Source organism: Triturus cristatus, chromosome 6 (assembly GCF_964204655.1).
Source record: "Triturus cristatus chromosome 6, aTriCri1.1, whole genome shotgun sequence".
In the NCBI taxonomy this organism is placed as follows: domain Eukaryota; kingdom Metazoa; phylum Chordata; class Amphibia; order Caudata; family Salamandridae; genus Triturus; species Triturus cristatus.
In genome coordinates, this window is record NC_140589.1 from 1,253,607,018 (window position 1) to 1,253,628,665 (window position 21,648).

The 21,648-nt window shown below is 44.7% G+C and overlaps 1 protein-coding gene across 1 annotated transcript in view; it reads left to right on the top strand.

The window, feature by feature from the left end:
* Positions 1-21,648, top strand: part of TSLIG3A (tRNA splicing ligase complex subunit 3A) — a 481,344-nt gene that overhangs the window by 297,640 nt on the left and 162,056 nt on the right. The window lies entirely within an intron of this gene.

Below are 21,648 nucleotides of genomic sequence, written 5' to 3' on the forward strand. Positions count from 1 at the left end.
CTTTAGTGATGTCGAGGTCCTCGACATTTATCTGAGGCATATTTGCTGTCAAAGCTTGAGCGGCCCCAAGTATATGTTGTGTTATTCGTTTTTTTGTAAAAAATAGTTAAAGGAGCTACTTACAGTGCTTAGTTTGTACATTATATTGAGAGTGATCAGCGAGTGGACACATTAGGTAGGTAAAAGTTAGGTCTACAAAACACATGTAAGCAAGTTCATGCCTGCTACCAGATGGCTTTTCATTTTTTTTTTTTTTTTTTTTAGAATGTGGACGGACCTGTGTGCTATGTAGGATATAGAATGTGTCGATTTGGGAAAAAGGGGGTGGTGATGGACAGAGTTTCTGAATGATGCAGAATACTCTTACCAAGTCAAGAGATCATGGTTTTAATCCATCACCGTTTTTTAGCTCACTGCACCATCCCAGCTCAGAACCTGGCTACATGCAAATTAGTCTGTACCTGTCCCAGTGCATGATGGGAACAGGGCAAACCAAACTACCAAGCCAATTCTTATACTGGGAAGGAAACAAGCTTCCGGGGACCGGTTTCTGGCATCACAGCCTTCGTCGGCCCGGCTTGCCTGAATCCTGATGGTGCAATGAGCAAGGGACTCACGTCTGAGCATACCCTCCCACACTAAGTGTGGATAAAATCGATTTGGGAAAAAGGGGGTGGTGATGGACAGAGTTTCTGAATGATGCAGAATACTCTTACCAAGTCCAGAGATCATGGTTTTAATCCATCACCGTTTTTTAGCTCACTGCACCATCCCAGCCCAGAACCTGGCTACATGCAAATTAGTCTGTACCTGTCCCAGTGCATGATGGGAACAGGGCAAACCAAACTACCAAGCCAATTCTTATACCGTTATGCTCACGTCTGAGCATACCGGTATGCTCAGACGTGAGTCCCTTGCTCATTGCACCATCAGGATTCAGGCAAGCCGGGCCGACGAAGGCTGTGATGCCAGAAACCGGTCCCCGGAAGCTTGTTTCCTTCCCAGTATAAGAATTGGCTTGGTAGTTTGGTTTGCCCTGTTCCCATCATGCACTGGGACAGGTACAGACTAATTTGCATGTAGCCAGGTTCTGAGCTGGGATGGTGCAGTGAGCTAAAAAACGGTGATGGATTAAAACCATGATCTCTTGACTTGGTAAGAGTATTCTGCATCATTCAGAAACTCTGTCCATCACCACCCCCTTTTTCCCAAATGGATATAGAATGTGTGCCAGACTTTCTAGCAAACATGGGACTCTCTACCTCCGCAATTCTCTAGAAATTGTTCTCCCGGGAAGCTCAATATGCCTACTTATTATTTGGTCCATGACTTTTGCCACAAAAATATAAAAGTTAATGTTCATCCCTTTATTGGATTTTCTGTAACAGAGAATTACTGGCATGATCCCCTATTACAACTGTCAACCTATGCACAGCAACAGAACTTTTCCCTTGCTGATTGTCCTCACCCATTCCTGGTCCATCATTCATACAGGAGACCAGCAACCTGGAGCCTGAGTGTGACTTCCATTCCCAAGGGTGTCTGTTTTGCAGCACTCATGGGGCTTTCCTGAAATCTCTCAATTTAATTTTACATTAATTCTCTAATGTGATGCACGGGTTACTGACAGATGTGTCTGTGTGGTTGGGCCGCCCTGCTGGTCTTGTCTTGTGCCAATGAAGTGATTAAAAGATATTTCTTTTTTATCTGTCTGTTTTACTTGAGTTCTCTTGCATCCCAGCGCTTTAGAGCTAAACAAGCTTCCCATTTACCAACTATATTTTAGCAATTTTTCAAAGTAAAAGAAATCCTCACCCACATAACTACAAAAAATAAGTGGGAAAGAAAATTCAGTTACAGTTCATAAACCCAATCGGAGGATCACCAAATGAGCACCAATATGAACTTCTAACAGCAGTGTGACTTCTAACTGATTTGTTATTAGTCTGCAAAAAATGATAGTAAACTGTTAGTGCAATGCATCTTGTTTTGCACTAAACAGATCAACAATATAGTTCATAAGCACAATCCGGTAAAGCGGCAGGCCCCAACGGCCTACCAGTAGAGATGTATAAGGCCATGCTGGATGTAATGGCTGAACATGTTCAATCGGGCAATTCTGGAGGGTGTTTTGCCGCCGGAACAAAGGATGGCAGTGATGGAAATCCCAAAGCCAGGTAAACAACCCACTGAGTGCGGGTCATATAGACCAATCCCACTACTCAATTTCAAGGTGAAAGTGCTTGCCTAGACAGCGTACTGACATAACAATTACAGGATAAGACCATATCCTTGCTCTACAAAAAGATCATTAATAATGCCCCGGACCCCATGGGTGCGCTGCGGACGGTATGGGAACGCGATGTGGGCACCATGGAAGATGAGCAATGGGTTGAGGTGCTCCAAGGCCCGAGAGAGTGGCGATACGAGGTAGGTTCTGACTTGTACAGCTTAAAGTGCTACACAGGGTGTATTACCCCAGGTCGGTGCTACACAAAATGGGACGTAGCGAGAATGCGCTGTGCCCTAGGGGTTGTGAATCAGAGGGGTCTTTCTATCACCTACTTTGGGAATGCCCTGTCCTGCAGGAGTACTGGCCGAAAATAGCTGAGGCAATGTCGGAAGTGGTGGGCATGGAAGTTCCATTAAAACCTAAATGGTTTCTCCTGATAACGGCAGAAAAATTTTGATTGGCCAAGATAGGTAAAGCAATGGTTGGCGCAGCGGTAGCGAAAGAAAATGTGGCAAAAAAATGGGGGGTGGCTGAGGAGGAATGGGGAAGCAATTTAGACTGGTGCGGGCAAGCATAATTGACGATTTATAAAAGCAGAGGGTGCCCTAATAAAGGGGATAAGATTTGGGGAGCGTGGCAGACATACCGAGGCCTGTAGAATGGATAATATGTGGCTACTTGTTCACTGTCAGTTAAGATTGAAATATGTTATATGATGCATAAGATTTAGATCCAAAAATGGGATTGATTTTGCAATATAAGTGCTCTTTGTATTTACAGTCATTGTTTAAGTACCAATAAAAAGTTATTTAAAAAATATATAGTTCATAAGCTGTACAGAAGGTAACATTTTCAAAAACTAAAAGCGTGTGCAAATTCAACAAAAAGAAAATGGAAAATGTGGTACTACAAAAACAGATCTGTTAGTAGCCACAAAGGTTTGTTTTAATTCACTAGGTTCTAATAATATTCTCAAAGATGTGTTCATAGCCTCATAGAAATGCCTGACCCATCTCCACATGGAAGAAAAGTCCCCCCCTCCGCAGAGTAACACTTGCCGTGTATGCCACCACCAGCCAGACTCCGTGCCTCTTCCCTTTTTCAAAACATTTGGCGCACTTTCAGCCAGGCTAAATAATAAAATATTCCATTATGTTAGCTGGTTTTGCAAAAGCTTACTGCTGGAACCTCCTCACCTATATGGTAGAGTAACATAATCTATGATGAACAGAAAGTAGCTGCATGAAAAAAAAAACTCGTAGCAAATTGAGTAGTATGGTAATATTCAGACACATATTTGTAGAACTTATATGGCATTAAAATATCTTCAACACAGAATAAAGACCAACAGCACTCAGCAAAAAAATATGCTAAATAAAATGTATTTAAAACATGAATATAAAAATGTAAAAACAACAATTACATATACTAAATACGCTGAATGAAATAAATAACTGTGAACACCAACATAGAAACCTACCATCATTGAGCAAGTCTTTATAGAACTGTCATCTTTTGGCCTTATTCAAATGAAAGTTTCTGCATCTTAATCCTGGGCTATACCATTCCTCTGTCTTTTTGTCTGTTGCTTGCTAGTGGCTGAATTTTTTATATTCACTTGTAATGTTTTCACAATTCTTTAAAGCTTACTTGATCTTATTCCAAAAATATGTGCTGTGTAAACCTCAGTTGGATCTGGAGATTTCTAGTCAGTGGCACCCATGTGCCACTAGCTGACTCCTCTGTGGCCTTGCGCCACCCAAGAAGTGGCAGAGTAGAGCTGCATATAGGCATCACCCCGTGCACTGATGTGATTTACTTTCTTTCTGCACTCTTGGACACTGATCCGGAGCTCCCCTCCAAACCAATCCTAAGTCCCTGTGAGGCAAAAGTACTGCTTGCTCCACATACGCCTGATGTCCTTGCGTCGAAGAGAGAGCTTAAACATCAGACGACTTCCTACCTTCTTACCTTAACCAGCCACAGCAAGAACACTGAAGAACACTGAAGAAAAGGGAATAACACATACTCTTGAGTTTAACAATTAGGTTTTACAGGTGCTGCAACTAGGAGTGATAATGTAACTCCTGAAAGTCAGTTGTACAGCATCAATGATGAAAACAGACTGATTGGGACATCTCAAGCGATCCAGGCTACCAAAACGCAAGGGCCAACCTAAGCATCCCATGTAGTGCTAGCCTAACTCTATACCCACTTCCTTAAGCCTACACTGTTTGCCCAAGATGAGGGTGGCACCGGACTAGTGAGCTCTCTGTTTATCTGTTAACTCCTGTTCCTAAAGGGCACTTATGGTGCACTCATTCACTTCTATTCCTGAAATGAGGACAACTGCTGTCTCAAGATCCTCCCTTCAACATGGTATTTACCAATGGCACAACTTTGTTTAAAAAGCATCTTTTGCCCTAACTGTCCCCACCAAATTAATGGTGATTTCACATCTAAAGTTTACACCAATATTGGCAGATAAAGGAGGGACAGTGAAGCCCAAGGTCTTCACAAAACATTTCACATGTTTGATTAACCCAGAACAGGTGCTTCATGAGAGGGAGGATGGATGCACTGAAGAAGAGGCACATTTGCTATATATTTTGGCTTCTTCCAACACTACCACCCATGCCTTCATTCTCTAATGCTTGGGTTAACACTAAATGAATGAAACAATCGGGATATGGTTGTTCTCTCCATTTAAGTCTTCAGAGAAGGGCAATTTTGCAATCATTATTCAACTGTTATAAGCAGACATTGGCAATGTTCCCGCTTAAATATTTAAATCTAGTCTTCATGTATGCAGATGACCCAAAAATTCTCCTTTGCCTTCAAGAATAAGTTGAGTGTTTTGTACGGTCATTTTAAGCTGTCTGGGGGTGGCTGTCAAATCGTTTATACTTTGGTTTTTTTATATGCTGGCTTTTCAGCATCCGGTGAAAGCAGTGATTACTTTTGTTTCAAATCACTCAGAGTGTTGAAGTGACATACATCTTGGGCTTCCATACTTTTCAACAGTCTAACTGAAGCTCATTCAGAATTCTACTGCCCACCTTCTGTGTAACCTCAGGAAATGTGTTTATATCTCCAATGCTTCACTGGTAATATACGCCTATCTAGTCGTCTACTGGATATCATTTAAGTATCTGACGCAAGGCCTACTAATGCTCGGGCTTCAGGTTTATAGTTATTATGCTCTACAGTCCAATTGTGTTTTACTCCTTCTCAAACCTGGTGTTCATTATTGTTGTTCTCCAATTTGTGTCTCGGGTTAATTATTGTTGCTCTCCAGCTTGTGTCTATGGGAGGAGGCACTTTCAGCGCCAAGAAAGGTGTAATGAAATCCACAACCAAAAGATCTTAGATAGATCATGCTTCATAGATAGTTTACATTTCTATAAAGAGATTAAAACACAGCTTTTGCCAATGTCAGTTACTGTTAGGCAGCTTATCCATACTATGCCTTTTCTGTTATTCAGTAACACCCTCTGATATACTATGAGTTTTTTAAATACATTGTAGCCATTAATCTTAGATGTGACATATGTTTCAGTATTTCTTTGGGGATATTAGAACATCTACCCAAGGTTAGTTATTTCAAGTCCCTTTATAGATTGTCTGTTACTAGCATCTTACCCCCACAGTTTGAACAGTTCAGTGCAACTACTAACAGTAGTCTTTGACTGAGGGCTATAATGTTTGTAAGCTCTGGAACACCTTTTAGAACTTGAGTCCAGCTGAATTAAACTATCCTCATCTACCCATCCCAGACTGATGGACAGACTGAAAGAGTGAAACAGTAGATGGAACAAAACCTTAGAACTTACCTCTGCAAGAAGATTCATGAAGTGAGCTCTCTTAGGTTGCAAAAGATTTGAAAGTATGCAAGATTTATGTAGTATGACCCTGGCTACAAAATTGTACATGAGAGCGATTTACGAAAGTGCTTATGGGGTACTGCTGAAAAGGTCATATTAGTGATTTTGCGGAGTCTGAAGGGGTAAGGAGTCTCGGGGAATGAAGTCTGGGTACTGGAATAGGAAATTGCAGGATTACAGCGAGATAGTGGGGTATCTCTTTACGTGTGTCTAGCATCTGCCTATGTATACTGTGATTAGATGATGTTTAAAGAGATGAGTTTCCATTTCTTTCTGGAAGTGGAGGAGGGATTTAGTTCTCCTGAATATTGAAAGAGATAGAATTGTACACCCTTGGAACATTACTGTAGAGACCTGTGTCTCCACTTCTTATTTTGGTGTTGCTTTGATTCTGTTCTGAAAATACTGCCTTCTCTGCAACTTGCATGCTTTGCCGGAGTTTTGACCTTAATTGCTAAATACAGTGGGGTGTTAGAGTTGTTGGGAAACAAAGCAGGAGATCTTGATTGTGAAGCTGCTGGGTAGCAGGGGCTGGCAGAGTTCAGTGTGCTCATCTGCTTTGTGCCCTTAGCCTTCTGACGGGTCCTAGATCTTAGGCCTTGTCTAGGTCTTGCCCAGCAGCCTGGAACCAGCAGACTGCCTATCAGCTGTCCGAGCTCAGTTCCTCACCTGGTGGTGTTCCCCTCTCAAGGGATTTGATGCACAGATGTTTTAAGATCTTCCTTCACTGGAATAGAAAAAATTCTGGTCACTAGAGGCCCACTGGACCTACTAGCTCAACCGCCATACCAGACTCTGTCAAATCGGTCCTTAGTTTACTCACATTGGGGAGCTCGTAAAAACGTACCTGCCTGCTGTTTTTGGTGCCGCCACCACCACGAGAGTCATCATAGCCATCTCGGAGCGTTGGAGGATTACGGGGGATCACTGAATTACCCCTTCCGGCAGTCCCTGCGGCGCGCACGCTGCCAACGCTGATACAGAGCACCAGGAGGCGTTCAAAATGCCTGCAGGACTCCCGCAGGTGGCCCGTCCACGCCTGTCAAAGACCGAAGGAGACTAGGCTGCCCCCCCCCCCCCCCCTTGAGATCTACATCAAAAGAAGGTACTGTGGACGGCCCCTTTAATTCATACATTTGAATTATTGTGTCAACGGCCGAGAGCCCCTGTTTAACATATACCTGCCATAGCGACACAATACCAAGATGAGCAAACGAGAGGGAAAGGGGAAAGGCGTACAGTCAGGTGGGAGTATCACAGGGACCCTTGATCAATTCCTGATTAGAGCTACCTCTGAACTGGAACATGAGATAGTGAGGGCGGAACGGCATCTATCCCTGGAACCTTTAGTTAATAAAAGATCTTCATTAGGGGGTATGGCCGCCCTAACTTTTCAGGATTGTGGACCCAGCATCGACTTAGTGTGCGAAATAGCCCCCGATGCAGTGGCTGAAATAGTCCCCGAAACAGTCATTGACCAGAAACCCTGTAAACCAGCACCAGACTCTGGGTCAATCTGTACCTTACAAAGATAAACAACCAGGGCTTCAAGACTGACTAAAACTACGAGCATGGGAACAATTCCTGACCCTGTTGTGAAGTGGAAGAGGAGGGAGGGCCCGCAGAGACTTAAACATGCAAAACTTGCTAAGCATTCTAAACAAGCATTTACAATGCAATGGTCTCGGCATTGTCAAAGTTAGAGCTATTGGTATTGCTCATGACATTGGCTTACTGCTCTCTCCTCTTAAATGTCAGTGCTTGGAGATATGTCCCCAAAGTGGCAGCTTTGATTAAGGGCAGAAGTGGTAACACAAAGGCGGGAGGGATGGAGAGAGGGAGGCAGGGAGGGATGGAGTGAGGGAGGGACGGAGGGAAGGACGGAGAGAGTGAGGGACGCAGAGAGGGAGGGAGGGAGAGCGGGATGGACAGAGAGGGAAAGAGAGAGGAAAGGCGGGAGGGAGGAAGGGACAGAGAGAGGGAGGAAGAGAGAAAGGGAGGGAGGAACAGAGAGAGGAAGGGAGGAGAGAGGGAAGGAGGGAGAGAGGAAAGGAAGGAGAGAGGGATGAAGAGAAGGAGGGACGGAGAAAGGCAGGGAGGGAGAGAGGGAGGGGCGGAAAGAGGGAGGGATGGAGAGAGGGAGGGATGGGGGAGGGAGGAAGAAAGGGAGGGAGGTGGAGAGAGAGGGAGGAACGGAGTGAGGAAGGGAAGGAAAGCAGAAGGGAGCGTGAGAGGGAAGGAGGGAGGGAGCGAGAGACGAAGGGAGGGAGTGAGGAAAGGAGGTAGAGAGGGAGGGAAAGAAGAAGGGGCATAGAGAGGGAAGGAGGAATAGAGGAAGGAAGAGAGGGAGAGAGGTAGAGAGGAAGAGAGGGACAGAGGGAAGGAGGGAGGGAGGGATGGGGAGAGGGAGGGAAGGAGGGAGGGAGGGACGGAGAAAGGGAGGGACGGAGAAAGGGATGAGGGAGGAACAGAGAGAGGGAGGAACAGAGAGAGGGAGGGACGGAGAGAGGAAGGGGGGGAGGGAGAGAGGAAGGGAGGGAGGGAGAGAGGATGGGAGGGAGGGAGAGCGTGAGGGAGGGAGGGAGAGCGTAAGGGACGGAGAGAGAAAGGGAGGGAGAGAGGTACTGAGGGAGAGAGGGAGGGAGGAACAGTGAGGGGGAAGAAAAGAGGGAAGGAGAGAGGGAGGCACTGAGGCAGGGAGGAAAGGAGGTAGAGAGGGAGGGAGAGATGGAGGAAGGGAGGGAGGGACAGAGAAAAGGAGGGAGAGAGGGAGGGACAGAGAGAGGGAGGGACCGAGAGAGGGAGGGATGGAGAGAGGGAGGGACGGGGGAGGGAGGGAGGAAGAAAGGGAGGGAGGGAGCGAGAGACAGAGGAAGGGAGGGAGTGAAGAAAGGAGGTAGAGAGTGAGGGAGGGAAAAAAGAAGGTGCACAGAGAGGGAAGGAGGGATAGAGGAAGGAAGAGAGGGAGAGAGGAAGATAGGGAGAGAGGAGGGGAGAGAGGAAAGGAGGGAGAGAGAGAAGGACGGTGAGAGGGAGGGACAATGGGAGGCAGGGAGGGAGAGAGGGAGGAATGGAGAGAGGAAAGGAGGGAGCGAGGGAGAGAGGAAGGGACGGTGAGAGGGAGGAAGAGAGGAAGGAAGGAAAGAGGAAGGGTGAGAGAAGGAGAGAGAGACAGGGATGGAGGGAGGGAGGAAAGGTGGTAAGGAGGGGGGGAGAAAGGAAGGGACAGAGAGAGGGAAGGAGGGAGAGAGTAAATGAGAGAGGGAGAGAGGAAGAGGAAGAGAGGGTGAGAGGATGAGAGGAAGTGAGGGAGAGAGGATGAGAGGGAGGGAGAGAGGAAGGGACAGAGCGAGAGTAAGAAAAAGAAAGAAGGAGAAATAGCAATGAAGTGAGAGGGGAGGTAAAGAGAGAACGAAAAAAAGAGAACAAGAGCTAAAGAGAGAGGAGAGAAAGCAGAAGGGAAAGGGAGCAGAGGAAGAGAGAGCCACACATCTAGAGCTGGAGCGAGACAATGTGAAAGAGAGAAAGAGTGACCGAAAGAGAGGGAGCACGAAAGCAAGCGGGAAACAGGAGAGTAAGAGAGATGAACAGCTAGAGAGGGAGGGAAGCGATTGAGAGAGAGGGGCGTAAACTCTGTGTACCTTGTGAGTGAGAGGGGCATGTAGACGTCACCGGTAGCAAAGCTGACGCTGTCCTCCTAGGTCGGTACGCACTCACACAGGTCAGTGTAAGAGGCACAGCCTTGCAAGCGCTATGTTACGCAGTCTAACTAAATACGAAACAAAGCGCTATGTTACAGTCTAAATACAAAACAAAGCGCTATGCTACACAGTCGAACTAAACACAAAACAAAGCGCTATGTTAATACAAAACAAAGCGCTTTGTTACACAGTCTAACTAAATACAAAACAAAGCGCTATGTTACACAGTCTAACTAAATTCAAAACAAATTGTTTAAGCAAAACGAATCTAACATTAAAATCAACCGTCAAAAAGAAAAACAAATGATAATAGAAAAACGAATGATTAGAAAAGGTCCGATCCGAATTGCAGTTTAAGCTGGACCCCCCATGAAGCACCGACCTTTCACAGTCGCACTGACTGGGTGTCGTGTTAGCATCCAAAGAAAATTATGAGTTGAGCCATCAAATGCACAGGAGGGTGGGGCAGGGGGTCATGTCTGGTGATGGTATGTGGGTGCCGCATAATTCACGGGGTAAAAAACTAATGCTGCTCCCTGGCTCACCACTGACGCCCACTGACCCAGCTGTGGAATTTAAAGAATCTTTAATTTTAGAAAGAAAGAGATCTCCGATGGAACGAGAAATAAACATTTGATTTTTTTTGTGAAGAAAAATAATTAAACGAACACTTTATCAATACCACTACAGAGAGGCAAGTTATCAGAAGGGGGCGGAGGGGGCCATTGATGTTAAATCGACAATGGCAGCGCCTACTGTACCACCGGATCTTCACTGAGAGTCATAAACGTTAGATAGATGCCGGATGAAAGCGTGGCAGTGGTAAAAGGGCACCTGGGTGCAGCGCACAGCGCCGGTTCAAACACCCCTTCTGTTTCGTGCTCACCTCGACACCCCCAGACCCAGGCGTCGACTTTAAAGACGCGTTTCAAGTTCTGCGCTTCCAGCGCGATTAGAAAGCGGTCTCCGGCGGCATCAGAACTGGGCACTTTTTTTGTTTTGAAGAAAAACATAAAAAAAACTCATCAATGGCATGGAGGCATAATTGGCAAAACAAGAGAAGGCAGGCTATTAGAAGGGGCCGGCGGGGTCCCTTCCACGTCCAACTGACAGTGGGGTGCGTTTACTCACCTTCAAACGGCCTCACATCCATCCCGGAGCCCTTCGCGCCTTGTTCCCTAACAAGGCCGCCATCAAAAGGAACAAGGAGAAACGGACTTCATGCAGATTTATGGGCAGGAGCAGTATTTGCAAACAAATCTATAAAACGCTAATCTTAAACATACACCGCTAGGGGGCATTCCATTTCTGAAGGTGTAAGCACAAATGGCATGTTGTACAACAAAAGGGGAAAAAACAAATGCGTCCGGACGCCGGGACACCACCGCCTTTCTCCGAGGCCAAGCAGAAATGCCTCGGAGAAACGCAGCCTCTGTTTCGGATTCGGGGGCGTGTTTCTTTTTCTCTCCCCTTGCCATTGGCTGGAGGAGAGAAAAACACGCCCTGCGAAAAGCAATGAAAAAACACACCCCCCGATCCGAAAAGGACGGGGCTTCAACGGAGTGACTGGACCTCTTCTCCAGTGGCTGGCCAGCATTTAAGAGGCCAGCCAATGGAGAACAGGAGAGAAGAGGGGCGGGTGCAAGCCCCTCTTCTCAAAGACATTAAATCTCCGGACTTCCGGTCTGCCGACCGGATGGTCCCGAGACCTAAAAAGGGAGGATGTAACAACTAAAAGATCCCTAAATCCTGCGGATATACCAATTATCGATACCCCTCAAGCCATTTGCCTACCCCAAGATGAAGCCTCATGGCAGAGGTTGGAAACCCTGATGTTTACCCAATTATCTTGAGATTGGCCCACATTGAAGATAAGATAAACGGTCTTGAATCACAAACTAAATAAAATTTTCGTATTGCAGAGGCACTATTAATTACAAAAAGGCCTTTACCTCTGTTAAACGAAAATGCCCAGATCCCTGAAGGCAGTAACCAAGAGATGAGTAAACGGCCACTTGTCGTAAATCCAACTATACTTATAAGGTAGAAGCCTATACCCCAAAGCTCGGCACCCAACCGTGGCCCCCCCCCCCGATACCAACTTAGCGAAGACCATGGACGAATCCAACATTTCAACGAATACATCCGGTGAATTTTCCCGAAACATTATGAGCCCAATTGGTGCTAATAAATTAAATAATATGTCTGACGCAAATAATTCATCAATGACTGACATTGTCAAAGCACCCATTGGGCAGGGTCTAATACCGCTGAGACAAGGAAGTACAGGAGCTAACAAGAAGTTTGAAAGATCTGACCGAGGCACACTAAAGACTGGCACCCAGACCCTTACTCTGCATCTTCCACCGGCAGCTGCCCCCTTGGTGGTGGTATTGAGAAACATGCCATTCCTGAGGGATGGCCAGGCAGAATCTACAGTCCAATTAATGACTAAAGCTATGCATTGGGTGGACCAAAAGCTGAGGGGGGCGGAAGTTTGGGACGGGGCTATACAAAGCCAATTGATCATGGCCAGGAGAGTTACCTGGATAGGTCCTACAAGGAAGGAAAAGGGGGCAGACTGTGTGCTCTTACATTTTAACAATGGCATTATTGTAACATTTTTACTGGATATCCTGGGTACTGACTTTGATAGAAATTCCAATAACATCACAGCGTTACCATTGGCTTTTTTCTACAGGCCAATACCCCCCCCCCCCCCCACCTAAAATTATCAGGGACCATTCAACCACGTCTGATGTCGGGGAGACAGACCTGGGTGGTCCCAAGAGGTTCACCCATGGATTATAATCTAGGCTGTGAAAATAGATTTGCCCCTCTTTCTGATTTAGAAGCATGTGATTGACTACAGCCAGTACAACTGCATCACACTGATAAGAGCGTGAGTCAATCCCCAATAGTTTCTCCCACTGGGGATAGTGTACAGGTAGCACCATTAACCCCACTAGAGAGCAGAGGGACTCCATCTTTTTCGGTCTTTACTGCAGGTGATAGTTCACAGCCACCTAATAGACTTCAGGGGTCTCAAAATGTGGTATCTAAAGTAGACCTTAGGAACATATTGGGAAATGATCCAAAACAGTGTGATAAATATCAGTCAAACACACAGCAAAATCAGGATTGTCTAACTCCTTTTTCTCATCAGTTAACTTCAGGGGAGGACGAAGTGACGGGGACGATTTTGTGTAACCCCCTATTGTGGAGGGAATCAACCACCATAGTACTACAAGTACTAACATGAGAAATGGCAATCTTAAAACAAATGTAAGAAAGGTTATTTTAACAGAAATTTGTGATATAGAGAAAGAGGACGTACCTGAGCATGATTATAGTGACAGCCCTGATAACCTGCAGATAGCTGATTCTGGAACATCGTTGAGTAATACTCTAAAAAAATTATGACATAGAATATAGCCGGTATCAAAAATAAGATCAATGATGCCAACTGGCAAAATATATTGGAGGGTTTTTGGGTCGTACTATTGCAAGAAACTTGGTGCTCTGAATCTTTCTGCGTAAATGGGTATCAAAGCATCTGCATAAGCGCAACACCATCCAGAAAGGGAAGGGCGAAGGGAGGTCTGGCTACATTAATTCCAGTTGCCTCCCCCCTGATTGTTAGGAAAACGTTTAATGAATCGCAATATTACCAGTTTTTATTTTTACATTCCAACGAAAATCAGATCTTTGTTATAATACATTTTTATAATAATGTTTTTGACAATTCAAGGCGCACCGTAATTGATTCATTAGAAAAGGACTTAGACCGATTTGTGAAGGGAATTGTAGGGTCTTGCGTTCTAATTTGGGCAGGGGATTTTAACTGTGTTACATGTGATTTTGAAGCTGGTGAGCCAAGTGGGTACTGTGACCATTTTGGTGACAAGATCCCACATTTTAATCATGATAGATATGGAGAAGCCATCAACAATGTAATACACAAATATGATTTAATAATTTTAGAACCAATTACACCAGATGGTGAAGAAAATACGCATACCTTTGTGGGAACAAGGTCATCATCAAATATAGACCACGTCATAATATCATCAAATGGCAATGATTTGGTCAAGGAAGTTTTGATAAGTATTAGTATGTTTAGTGACCATCACTCCCTAAGCTTGACACTGAAGGTAAATTTGTTAACAAATCAAAGGGGCAAGAACGCAGATGCTGATATTGACACCCAAGGCAATAATGGTGTCTCAATAAAACGGACAGGTATTAATCCATCCTTATTCATGGAAACCCTTAAAGTGAAAACGCAAAAAGAATTAGAAATCTGTCTGGATGGTTCCTCTACGCAAATAGCTGTTATAACTGCCTTCGCTAATATCACTAAAGTCATTTCAGGTGACTTAAAATCTAAAAGAAGGAAAAAATTGAGTGGCCCAACACAAAGATGGTTTAACCACGAATGCACAAGGCTAAATGGGGAACTGAAGCTTGTGCTCAAACAAAAACCTAGAGACCTCCAAAAAATCAGTGCGGTCAGGAAAGATTATAAAAAGACACTGGAAATAAGAAAAAGGGAGATCCGTGAGGAGGCCTGGGAGAAATTAAACCAGGCGGCAGAGCTGAAAGACTCAGCCGTCTTCTGGAAGATAATTAATCACCCATATTTTAAAGATAACAATGCAGTAAGGATTAATACCGTAGTACCACCAGAAGATTGGGTGTGAGAAGTTGGCCTGGCATATGCTGGTCACTAGTTATAGTGGCCACCTTGCACCAGTCCAATTCGACTCTTATGGTAGATAGGTTAAAGACAATCTTTTAAAGAAAGCTATCCTAGTGGTAGCTGTGGAGCGCAGCCTTCAGGCTAAGTCTCTGAGGAATGTAAAGCAGCTTGTTTTACCTTATAATCTCTTGAATTACTAAATGAAAGGACACCACACAGGTATATATATCAAATATATATGTATTTATTTCTAGACACACTCTACTAATCTCTTTGAGATTAGAGCCAGGTAAACATGTCAACAGTTCTCAATAAATTGAGCACAAGTATGGCTGGAGCCCTACTAAAAAATGGGTTAACAAAGTCGACTTGCAAAATGACAAAGCCTAGGGCCTTGGGAATCGCTGGGGCTTCACCACTGCAGTGTTAGCAGGTAAGTAACAAGCCCACGGGAGACGCGTGCAGTGTCTAAACACAGCCGCGGGTTTCCTATAGGTTACAATGGAGCAAGTCGCGGTTTGTATTTTAAAGGTTTAGGGCACTTCGAAGAAGTCAAAAAGCAAGCCACTTACAGGGTAAGTATTCCGAGGGCCAACACACACTTGGGCACCGGAGTGCACGAGTTACCTCACCCAGGGAAGCCGGGTGCATAGGTGTCTTTTGGTGTTGGGTCGCAATGCTGTTTTCAATGGAGACCAATGAAGACTTGCTGCTTGAGACGACTGAAGAGGTGACCGCTGGAATCCGAAGGTGGATTGAAGATGAAGAGGACCTGAAAATTGAAGGGATAGTGTTCAAAGTCACTTGCCAGTGACCGGTGGCCAGCAGGATGGATGACCACTGATGTCGCGTCGCTTCAGGTCGTCGATGGTGATTTGTCTCTTCGCTCACGAGGTCCAGGAGGGCTCGACGATGACCAGCAGCTGGATTCGGAGTGTCCCACGACGTTTGCAGCGGATGACGGTGTCGACAACCGGATTGGAGCCAACAAGCCTTGGCAACTGCAAGTCTCGTGTGGACTGAAGATAGTCGGTGATGCAGACCAGCAAGGTCTGATGGACTTACCCAGCGAGGGTAAGTGAGGGCAGGCCCGGAGCAACCAGGAGAGCCCTTGAAGTCGATTGGAAAGTCTTCGGGGGAGTCACTAGCCAACGGGCAAGTAACCGCGAAGACGCCTTCGCAGGAAAAGTTTCACAGGAGCCCACGGTCACTCGGGACGGGGTAGGCCGCTGATTTTTGAACAAGACCTGCTGGGGACTTGGGCCACAAATGGTCCAAAGGACAAGTTCGTAGAACGTTGTTTAGGGTTTGCACTCTAAATCAGTGCACGGTTCCCAGGTATTGCCGTTCCTAGTCACTCGTGGGGTCCAGATGCCACAGCTTCGCTGGGGACTCAAAATGGCCATCGAGAGGTCAGGAAATCCACTTCTGGGGACGCCGGGACTTCGGACTCCGGCGGTAGCGGTGAAGTTTGCAACCGTTGATTGAAGTTATAGGTGCCTACCAAGCAGGGGAGTCACTCCTTGACTCCAAGGGAGATTCTTCTTTGTCCAGTTTCGCGCCAGAGCAGGGGCAGGTAGCCCCTGAACAGGTTTGAGCTGGCATATGCACAGAGGAGCCTACTGCTCCCCCAGTGCAGGACTTCAAAGCACTCTAGGAGTGCACCCACCCAGCCCCAATACACTAAACCCTGTCTGGGAGGTGGTTACACCTCCCTGTGACAGGATACCTTTTGTTGGGCTTCCTCCACTGCGAGTTTCGGTCAGCAGCAGGAGGGCAGCCCAGTGTCTGTGCTGGTGGCATCCATTTTGTGATACCAGGGCTCTAGGAGATTTCTACCGTTTAGTACAGTGGGTACATGTCATCCCCTCTAGAAGGGTGGGATCATACTCCCACACCAGTTACTGGTGTGGGGGTATGATTCCAAGTTGTTTGACACCAAACACGACATGTTTTGATGCAGTCATTCCAAAGTTAGCATTTACAGCGAGGTTATAATGCACTTAAGAGTATATGGCTTAACCGCATCCACAAGCAGCAGCAGAAAATAGACTCTGCTAGCTGCAGAGGGGTCCTGCTCATGCAGAAGCACCCCCTCAGATATTAAACCAAGCACCCTGCCCTCAGGATTGATAGGGCCTGCAATAGGGGTGGCTGATCGGTTTATATGTGTGTGTATGGTGAGATATAGGAACCTATACCTCAGTGAGGAGTGCTAACACTACCTCACACGGGCTGCAGTAGCAGGCCTGTGGTGTCAGATTGAGACTGCTTCCCAGGGGTGGCATAATACATGCTGCAGCCCCTGGTAGGCCTGTGAAGTACCAATGCCCTAGGTACCTAAGGTACCATATACTAGGGGCTCACAAGGTACCACAGTATCCAATCACTAGTGCATCTAATATGCACACCAAGTTGTTTAGAGAGATCAGTGAGACTGGGGCCCTGATTAGCAGGGACCCAGCCAGACTATAGCCAGAAACCAGTGTATCCATCAGAAAAAAGTGGGGGCAACATAAGTGCAGATCCTACTCTCCTACATTGGGTGTTACATTTTAAGAGTATTTTTAACCCAGAAGATATCAATATTATAGCTTGGAAGAAAGAGAAATGTATAAAGGTAAATCCGGTTAAAACATCACCAATCACCCCAGAGGAAATAAAACTTGCACTCCAAAAAAGTGCAAGTGGGAAAGCTGCAGGCTCAGACGGGGTGCCAATAGATGTTTTTAAGTATGATTTGGATTTTTGGACACCAATATTAGTGACAGTTTTTAATGCTGCTTTGGGAGGAGTATTGCCAGTCACATGGGCCGAACGTATTATCGTACCCATCTTTAAAAAAGGGGACAGGGAAAAGGCAAACTGCTACCGCCCAATATCCATTCTTAATACCTTTTCCAATATTATGGGCCGAATTATGCTGGAAAGGCTTGAAGCCTGGGCCTGCGAAAAAAACATATTAACAGAGGCACAGTATGGTTTCAGAAGGGGTATTGGAACGGTAGAGCAATGTTTAAATCTAGAGTTGTTAATTGGGAAGTATACATTTGTTAAGGAGGGTACACTTCATCTATGTTTCGTAGACCTCACCAGTGCATTCGATTTGGTTAATCATCAAAAACTATGGCAAACTCTAAGAGGGCTTGGTGCTCCTATAGAAATAATTCTATTTTTATTGCAAATGTACGCTTATTTAACTTCAAGGGTACGGTATGGAAAATTAGGGGAATTCACGCCTGATTTTGTGGTAAAGCGAGGTATCAGGGATGCGTATTGGCTCCCCTTTTATTTTCTTTGTACATAAATAATGTGGATTCGTTTTTACAAAAATTGGTCGTAGATGCCCCACAAGTTGAAACGCCCCACCCCTGTTTTATTATATGCAGATGATGCTGTCCTAATGTCCAGAACTGCAAACGGCCTGCAATGTCTAATGGAAAATTTTGCCCAATATATGACTGAAATATAATATTAAGGATTTAATTACAGACTGTCTAGCTTTAGACCATGGCTGTGTCATATTTTTAATCTTCTGACAAAATGTAAAGTAAACATAAATAACCCTCTATACGGTAATATAGCAAAGCGATTTGAAATTGAGATCTATTACCGCCGTAGAATATGATGGGGATAGGGTGGCTATGAAAAAACAGATAGTGGCAGCTTATTGTGAACGTCCACACATGAGAGGTACTCAGGTATATCTTATTTTGGTTCAGAATGTTCAGCATAGATTGTATCTGACTAGGTTAAGGATGAGCACTTTACATTATTTAATTGCATTCCCAAGTACAGAGAAATGGCACAGAATATTGCCACCTTGCCCATGTGATGGTAAAACCTTACAGTCCACTTTGCATTTTATTCTTTTTGTCCTTTTTATATGGGTATCCGAAAAACCGTTTTGAAACCGCTCTTTTAAAAAAAATATGCTTTTTAACTATAAGGGCACGTTTAATTTTATATGTAGCTTATACACCATGAAAATTATTAGCTCTGTAATCTGCTTCATACAACAATCAATTAGAAAAAGAAAAGATTACGCACTTTTGGACGCTTTGCTGTATGAAAAAGAAGATGATTAACATAATTCTTTAATCGTCTTTCCTCGCACTGTTTGCACTTGCACTTTATCGCATGGATTTGTGGTAGATTGTATTTTATAAAACTTTGGAAAATGTATTTACCATTTTACTGTGCTGTTTTCCCCATGAAGCCCTAATTTGTAAATATTTTATCAGATTTAATTATTGCTCATGAAAAATCGTAAGAATGTATTTTTTTTAGATATATGTGTCTTAATATGATTTTATGGTGTTTGCCTTGTCACCGAATAAAGCTGTTTTTTATTTTTATTTTTTATACTCACATTGTTCTCTCTTCCACCAGGGAGGGTGCCAGTGTTTTTTGCACCTAACCCAGCAGCATATTTTAATTCTCACTGTCCCATTGTGGCAGTTACCCTCACAGCGTCAAGCAATTTCCATTGTACCAAATTAATTGGACTTCGTTCTGTCATGCTGTCCGTTGTGGGAATCAGTTGCCACCCCATTCTCAACCAAAGCCCAGGTGTCTTTGAGTATTCACTTTGCTGTCAATTTGTAAATCCAGACACCTGCCCCGGACTTACACCCTCATTGCATGTGCCGATGGAAATGTTCTTTTGGTGCCAAACAGCATGCACTGCCACCGCTCAGTGTTAAAGATTGTTGCACACTGATGGATTCCATCTGCATCATCTCTTCTTTCTTCTCATTACTGGCCTGGTTGGTCTTTGTATGATGCAGGATTAGCACGGGGTTAGGGCACACTAAGGCAGAGCTATTGCAGTGTGCAGCCTGCTGCATTGCTTGTCTGCCACGTTGCCTGCCAACAAGAATCTGTAGCTATGCAAAAAAGATAATCTGCAAGCACTGTTTATTGTAGCTTATCTTGTAGAAAATGTGATAAATCATGCAGCACTTCATAATTTGACTTTCATTTAGACTGATATTTCCTTGGAAAAAATAGTATATATGTATATATTTTATTGTTCAACCAATAACTTGTGCATACACAGCATTAAAAATCTCATAGTGCACAAAGTTACATAAAGATTAAGAACAATTTCTTAAAACATAGTTAAAAACAGTACTTTAAAACATAGTTAAGCTTAGCTGCCGAGTCGGCGTTTAAGACAGGGTTACAATTTTACAACTTCATAAAAACAAGGATATTCGTTAAAAGGACACGTATCTTAAAACAATCTGACCCCATCATTTCCCCTCCTGCCCCGCTAAACAACTTTGCCAGCTGCTTGACTTGCTTTTTTATGTAGGCCTAAATCACAGTTGTATAATACAACTTTCGATCTCTGCCACCAGGCATAGAGCAGATATCTTGTTATTGTATAAACAAGCCACCTTGTTGTATCTGACCTAAATATCCGTAAAGCGTTACAACAAACAAATGATGGACCGAATGCTGACAATGCAGACATTCTCCCCCAGTCAAGAGATCTGGGTTAAATCCATCGTTCTTTTGCCCACTACGCCACCCCAGTTCAGACATGGCCATATGCAAATCAGTCTTGACCCTGTGCCTCATGGGAACAGTCCAGCCCGAACTGCCAAGCCATGTCTTCCCTGGACCGGAATCAAGCATCCTAGGACCAGTTTCTGGCTATCAGCCGTCATCAGCCAGGATAGCTTGACTCCAGTGGCGTAGTGAGCACGGGTCCCACGTCTGGGAATACCCATCCCACTTGGGGCGAAAAGCGTTACAACAAACAAATGATGGACGGAATGCTGACAATGCAGACATTCTCCCCCAGTCAAGGGATCTGGGTTAACTGAGGAAACCGGTCCTAGGATGCTTGATTCCGGTCCAGGGAAGACATGGCTTGGCAGTTCGGGCTGGACTGTTCCCATGAGGCACAGGGTCAAGACTGATTTGCATATGGCCATGTCTAAACTGGGGTGGTGTAGTGGGCAAAAGAACGATGGATTTAACCCAGATCTCTTGACTGGGGGAGAATGTCTGCATTGTCAGCATTCCGTCCATCATTTGTTTGTTGTAACGCTAAATATCCGTAAAGCATCAGAAGGGCGTGAGAAAGAAAGCAGTTGACAAGCCAGAATAATCCATGATTTCCTTAAGTTTCAATACGCGGGACAGAAGAAAATGAAATGTTCTATGGTCTCTGGGGTCGAATGACAAGATGGGCACAGAGGAGATATAGTAACATTTGCCCAACTATTTTCCCATGCATTCAATGAGAGAGTCCCTGTCCTAAACTGTATTTAAAGTGCTCGTGCCTGAGGGGGTTCAATATCATCCATATATATGTCGAACTTAAAACTACTTTTAACATTTAAAAAATGAAAAGTTAAAGTGCCACATGCCCCAGCATCGGTACAAGAAAAATCAACAAAATCCCAATACCTTTTTTCTTTTTTTTTTTTTTAGCAGAGGGACCATTTTTTTGTAATGGACTGAGGATCCTCCCACATTGCACCCAAGCCCAGCCTAAAGAGCCACTCCCTGACCTTATTAAGCCAGGCCAGTTGCCCTGTATGTCTATGAAGGGTTAATAATCCCGCCACTGCTTCCTTTACAGGGATCTGGGTATTATTGGTCCAATGTCTAACCCAAAACGTTAATACTTTAAGAACAACAAAATGTGTAATGGGCTTCAGACCAAGGTCAAGGTGTAGTGGAAATATGGGTAGATTTGTTGGGAGGTTAAGGATTGCCCTCAAAAATTAGTTTTCCGCTACCTCTAGCTGTTTCAAGTTCTCCAGCCCCCACAATTCAGCCCCATAAAAGGCCGCACCTAGGCCTTTGGCCCGGTGTATTTCAAGGATGGGAGAGATTGGGCAGAAGACTGAGCATTTTACCCTCTTTACTATTATGCAGTCGACATGCTGAAGTGTCAGTACACTCTTCTGAATTTGAGGTGACCATGCTAAATTGTCACTAATTCTTACTCCCAAATAGTCGAAAGCCTTGACCTGTTCTAGAAATTGGGTGCCCAACATCAATTTTCCCTTGGTGGATTTATATGGGTTAAAGACCATATATTTTGTTTTAGAACAGTTGCTCTCAAGGCCCCGATCTTTGCATGCTTCAGCAAACTTGGTTAGC